Raw genomic sequence first — 7,115 nt, forward strand, 5'->3', positions numbered from 1 at the left:
AATCATGAGCCAGATGCGGGTATAACCCAGACCTAACCCAGACCTAACCGGTGTTATGTTCGAAATTGTGGATCGAAACCAGGTTTAATTGACTGTTTCAGTGTGGTACCACATTACTACGTGATTCAAACCCGAAAAAACCCAGGATCTGGCTAACAAGAATGCGAAGAAGGCAAAATCATAAGCCAGATGCGGGCATAACCCAGGCCTAACCCAGATCTAACCGGCTTCATCCTCTAAAATACTGACCGAATCCAGGTTTAATTGACTGTTACTGTGTGGTACCACATTACCACATGATTCAAACCCGAAAAAACCCAGGATCTGGCCAACAAGTGTGCGAAGAAGGCAAAATCGTAAGCCTGATGCGGGCATAACCCAGGCCTAACCCAGACCTAACCGGCTTTATCCTCTAAAATACTGACCGAATCCAGGTTTAATTGACTGTTACTGTGTGGTACCACATTACCACATGATTCAAACCCGAAAAAACCCAGGATCTGGCCAACAAGTATGCGAAGAAGGCAAAATCATGAGCCAGATGTGGGCATAACCCAGACCTAACCCAGACCTAACCGGTGTTACCGTCTAAAATACTGACCGAATCCAGGTTTGATTGACTGTTACTTTGTGGTACCACATTACTACGTGATTCTTGCCCGAAAAAACCCAGGATCTGGCCAACAAGTATACGAAGAAGGCAAAATCATGAGCCAGATGCGGGCATAACCCAGACCTAGCCCAGACCTAACCGGTTTTATCCACTAAAATATTGATCGAAACCAAGTTTAATGGACTGTTTCAGTGTCGTACCACATTACTACGTGATTCAAACCGGAAAATGCCTGGATCTGGCCAACAAGTATGCAAAGAAGGCAAAATCTGGAGCCAGATGCGAGCATAACCCAGACCTAACCCAGATCTAACCGGTGTTATGTTCTAAAATGTGGATCGAAACCAGGTTTAATTGACTGTTTCAGTGTGGTACAACATTACTACGTGATGCAAACCCGAAAAAATCCAGGATCTGGCCAACAAGTATGCGAAGAAGGCAAAATCGTAAGCCTGATGCGGGCATAACCCAGGCCTAACCCAGACCTAACCGGCTTTATCCTCTAAAATACTGACCGAATCCAGGTTTAATTGACTGTAAATGTGTGGTACCACATTACTACGTGATTCAAACCGGAAAAAACCCTGGATCTGGCCAACAAGTATGCGAAGAAGGCAAAATCATGAGCCAGATGCGAGCATAACCCAGACCTAACCCAGATCTAACCGGTGTAATGTTCTAAAATGTGGATCGAATCCAGGTTTAATTGACTTGTACTGTGTGGTACCACATTACTACGTCATTCAAACCCGGAAATACCCAGGATCTGGCCAACAAGTATGCGAAGAAGGCAAAATCATGAGCTGATGCGGCCATAACCCAGACCTAACCCAGACCTAACCGGTGTTACCGTCTAAAATACTGAACGAATCCAGGTTTAATTGACTGTTACTGTATGGTAACACATTACTACGTGATTCATACCCGAAAAAACCCAGGATCTGGCCAACATGTATGCGAAGAAGGCAAAATCATGAGCCAGATGCGGGCATAACCCAGACCTAACGCAGACCTAACCGATGTTACCGCCTAAAATACTGACCGAATCCAGGTTTAATTGACTGTTAATGCGTGGTACCATATTACTACGTGATTCAAACCCGAAAAAACCCGGGATCTGGCCAACAAGTTTGTGAAGAAGGCAAAATCAGGAGCCAGATGCGGGCATAACCCAGACCTAACCCAGACCTAACCGCTGTTATCCTCTAAAATGTGGATCGAAACCAGGTTTAATTGACTGTTTCAGTGTGGTACCACATTACTACGTGATTCAAACCCGAAAATACCCTAGATCTGGCCAACAAGTATGCGAAGAAGGCAAAATCATGACCAAAATGTGGGCATAACCCAGATCTAACCCAGACCTAACCGGTGTTACCGCCTAAAATACTGACCGAATCCAGGTTTAATTGACTGTTAATGGGTGGTACCATATTACTACGATATTCAAACCCGAAAAAAGCCGGGATCTGGCCAACAAGTTCGTGAAGAAGGCAAAATCAGGAGCCAGATGCGGGCATAACTCAGACCTAACCCAGACCTAACCGGTTTTATCCTCTAAAATGTGGAACGAAACCAGGTTTAATTGACTGTTTCAGTGTGGTACCACATTACTACGTGATTCAAACCCGAAAAAACCTTGGATCTGGCCAACAAGTATGTGACGAAGGCAAAATCATGACCAAAATGTGGGCATAACCGAGATCTAACCCAGACCTAACACGTGTTACCGGCTAAAATACTGACCGAATCCAGGTTTAATTGACTGTTACTGTGTGGTACCACATTACTACGTGATTCATGCCCGAAAAAACCCAGGATCTGGCCAACAAGTATGGGAAGAATGCAAAATCAAGAGCCAGATGCGGGCATAACCCAGACCTAGCCCAGACCTACCCGGTTTTATCCACTAAAATATTGATCGAAACCAAGTTTAATGGATTGTATCAGTGTCGTACCACATTACTACGTGATTCAAACTGGAAAAAAACCCCGGATCTGGCCAACAAGTATGCGAAGAAGGCAAAATCATGAGCCAGATGCGGGCATAACCCAGACCTAGCCCAGACCTAACCGGTTTTATCCACTAAAATATTGATCGAAACCAAGTTTAATGGACTGTTTCAGTGTGGTACCAATTTACTACGCGATTCAAACCTCAAAAAACCCAGGATCTGGCCAACAAGTATGGGAAGAATGCAAAATCAAGAGCCAGATGCGGACACAACCCTGACCTGAACCAGACCTAACCGGCGTTACCGACTAAAATACTGACCGAATCCAGGTTTAATTGACTGTTAATGTGTGGTACCACATTACTACGTGATTCAAACCCGAAAGAACCCAGGATCTGGCCAAGAAGTATGCGAAGAAGGCAAAATCAGGAGCCAGATGCGGGCATAACGCAGACCTAACACATACGTAACCGGTGTTACCGGCCAAAATACTGACCGAATCCAGGATTGATTGACTGTTACTGTGTGATACCACATTACTACGTGAATCATACCCGAAATAACCCAGGATCTGGCCCAGAAGTATGCGAAGAAGGCAAAATCAGGAGCCAGATGCGCGCATAACCCAGACCTAGCCCAGACCTAACCAGTTTTATCATCTAAAATGTGGATCGAAACCAGGTTTAATTGACTGTTTCAGTGTGGTACCACATTACTACGTGATTCAAACCCGAAAAAACACTGGAACTGGCCAACAAGAATGCGAAGAAGGCAAAATCATGAGCCAGATGAGGGTATAACCCAGACCTAACCCAGACCTAACCGGTGTCATGTTCGAAATGGTGGATCGAAACCAGGTTTAATTGACTGTTTCAGTGTGGTACCACATTACTACGTGATTCAAACCCGAAAAAACCCAGGATCTGGCTAACAAGAATGCGAAGAAGGCAAAATCGTGAGCATAATGCGGGCATAACCCAGACCTAACCCAGTCCTAGCCGGCTTCATCCTCTAAAATACTGACCGAATCCAGGTTTAATTGACTGTTACTGTGTGGTACCACATTACCACATGATTCAAACCCGAAAAAACCCAGGATCTGGCCAACAAGTATGCGAAGAAGGCAAAATCATGAGCCAGATGTGGGCATAACCCAGACCTAACCCAGACCTAACCGGTGTTACCGTCTAAAATACTGACCGAATCCAGTTTTGATTGACAGTTACTTTGTGGTACCACATTACTACGTGATTCTTGCCCGAAAAAACCCAGGATCTGGCCAACAAGTATGCGAAGAAGGCAAAATCTGGAGCCAGATGCGAGCATAACCCAGACCTAACCCAGATCTAACCGGTGTTATGTTCTAAAATGTGGATCGAAACCAGGTTTAATTGACTGTTTCAGTGTGGTACCACATTACTACGTGATTCAAACCCGAAAAAACCCAGGATCTGGCTAACAAGAATGCGAAGAAGGCAAAATTGTGAGCATAATGTGGGCAAAACCCAGACGTAACCCAGACCTAACCGGTGTTACCGACTAAAATACTGTCCGAATCCAGGTTTAATTGACTGTTACTGTGTGGTACCACATTACCACGTGATTCAAACCCGAGAAAACCCAGGATCTGGCCAACAAGTATGCGAAGAAGGCAAAATCATGAGCCAGATGCGGGCATAACCCAGACCTAACCCAGACCTAACCGGTTTTATCCTCTAAAATATTGATCGAGACCAAGTTTGTGGACTGTTTCAGCGTGGAACCACATTACTGCGTAATTCAAACCCGAAAAAACCCAGGATCTGGCCAACAAGTATGCGAAGAAGGCAAAATCATGAGCCACATGCGGGCATAACCCAGAGCCAACCGGTTTTATCCTCCAAAATATTGATCGAAACCAGGTTAAATTGTCTGTTTCAGTGTGGTACCACATTACTACGTGATTCAACCGCGAGAAAACCCAGGATCTGGCCAACAAGTATGTGAAGAAGGCAAAATCATGAGCCAGATGGGAGCATAACCCAGTCCTATCCCAGACCTAACCGGTGTTATACACTCAAATAGAGATCGAAACCAAGTTTAATGGACAGTTTCAGTGTGGTACCACATTACTATGTGTTTCAAACCCGAAAAAACGCAGCATCTGGCCAACAAGTATGCGAATAAGGCAAAATCATGAGCCAGATGCGGGCATAACCCAGACCTAACCCAGACCTAACCGGTGTTACCGTCTAAAATACTGACCGAATCCAGGTTTGATTGACTGTTACTGTGTGGTACCACATTACTACGTGACTCATGCCCGAAAAAACCCAGGATCTGGCCAACAAGTATGCGAAGAAGGCAAAATCATGAGCCAGATGCGGGCATAACCCAGACCTAGCCCAGACCCAACAGGTTTTATCCACTAAAATAATGATCGAAACCAAGTTTAATGGACTGGTTCAGTGTGGTACCACATTACTACGTGTTTCATACCGGAAAAAAACCCTGGATCTGGCCATCAAGTATGCGAAGAAGGCAAAATCATGACCAAAATGTGGGCATAACCCAGATCTAACCCAGACCTAACACGTGTTACCGGCTAAAATACTGACCGAAACCAGGTTTAATTGACTGTTAATGTGTGGTACCATATTACTACCTGATTCAAACCCGAAAAAACCCGGGATCTAGCCAACAAGTTTGTGAAGAAGGCAAAATCAGGAGCAAGATGCGGGCATAACACAGCCCTAACCCAGACCTAACCGGTGTTACCGCCTAAAATACTGACCGAATCCAGGTTTAATTGACTGTTAATGGGTGGTACCATATTACTACGATATTCAAACCCGAAAAACCCCGGGATCTGGCCAACAAGTTCGTGAAGAAGGCAAAATCAGGAGCCAGATGCGGGCATAACCCAGACCTAACCCAGACCTGACCGGTTTTATCCTCTAAAATGTGGATCGAAACCAGGTTTAATTGACTGTTTCAGTGTGGTACCACATTACTACGTGATTCAAACCCGAAAAAACCTTGGATCTGGCCATCAAGTATGCGAAGAAGGCAAAATCATGACCAAAATGTGGGCATAACCCAGATCTAACCTAGACCTAACACGTGTTACCGGCTAAAATATTGACCGAATCCAGGTTTAGTGGACTGTTTCAATGTGGTACCACATTACTACGTGCTTCAAATCCGAAAAAACCCTGGATATGGCCAAGAAGTATGCGAAGAAGGCAAAATCATGAGCCAGATGCGAGAATAACCCAGACCTAACCCAGACCTAACCGGTGTTATGTTCTAAAATGTGGATCGAAACCAGGTTTAATTGTCTGTTTCAGTGTGGTACCATATTACTACGATATTCAAACCCGAAAAAACCCGGGATCTGGCCAACAAGTTTGTGAAGAAGGCAAAATCAGGAGCCAGATGCGGGCATAACCCAGATCTAACCCAGACCTAACACATGTTACCGGCTAAAATACTGACCGAATCCAGGTTTAATTGACTGTTAATGTGTGGTACCATATTACTACGTGATTCAAACCCGAAAAAACCCGGGATCTAGCCAACAAGTTAGTGAAGAAGGCAAAATCAGGAGCCAGATGCGGGCATAACACAGCCCTAAGCCAGACCTAACCTGTGTTACCGCCTAAAATGCTGACCGAATCCAGGTTTAATTGACTGTTAATGGGTGGTACCATATTACTACGTGATTCAAACCGGAAAAAAACCCTGGATCTGGCCAACAAGTATGCGAAGAAGGCAAAATCATGAGCCAGATGCGGGCATAACCCAGACCTAGCCCAGACCTAACCGGTTTTACCCACTAAAATATTGATCGAAACCAAGTTTAATGGACTGTTTCAGTGTGGTACCACATTACTACGTGATTCAAACCAGAAAAAATCCCTGGATCTGGCCAACAAGAATGCGAAGAAGGCAAAATCATCAGCCAGATGCGAGCATAACCCAGACCTAACCCAGATCTAACCGGTGTTATGTTCGAAAATGTGGATTGAAACCAGGTTTAATTGACAGTTTCTGTGTGGTACCACATTACTACGTGATTCAAATCCGAAAAAACCCTGGAACTGGCCAACAAGAATGCGAAGAAGGCAAAATCATGAGCCAGATGCGGGTATAACCCAGACCTAACCCAGACCTAACCGGTGATATCCTCTAAAATGTGAATCGAAACCAGGTTTAATTGGCTGTTTCAGCATGGTACCAATTTACTACGTGATTCAAACCTGAAAAAACCCAGGATCTGGCCAACAAGTATGGGAAGAATGCAAAATCAGGAGCCAGATGCGGACACAACCCTGACCTGAACCAGACCTAACCGGCGTTACCGACTACAATACTGACCGAAACCATGTTTAATCGACTGTTACTGTGTGGTACCACATTACTACGTGATTCAAACCCGAAATAACCCAGGATCTGGCCAAGAAGTATGCGAAGAAGGCAAAATCAGGAGCCAGATGCGGGCATAACCCAGACCTAACACATACCTAACCGGTGTTACCGTCCAAAATACTGACCGAATCCAGGTT

This window comes from Colletes latitarsis, chromosome 2, assembly GCF_051014445.1.
Source record: "Colletes latitarsis isolate SP2378_abdomen chromosome 2, iyColLati1, whole genome shotgun sequence".
Taxonomy (NCBI): Eukaryota; Metazoa; Arthropoda; class Insecta; order Hymenoptera; family Colletidae; genus Colletes; species Colletes latitarsis.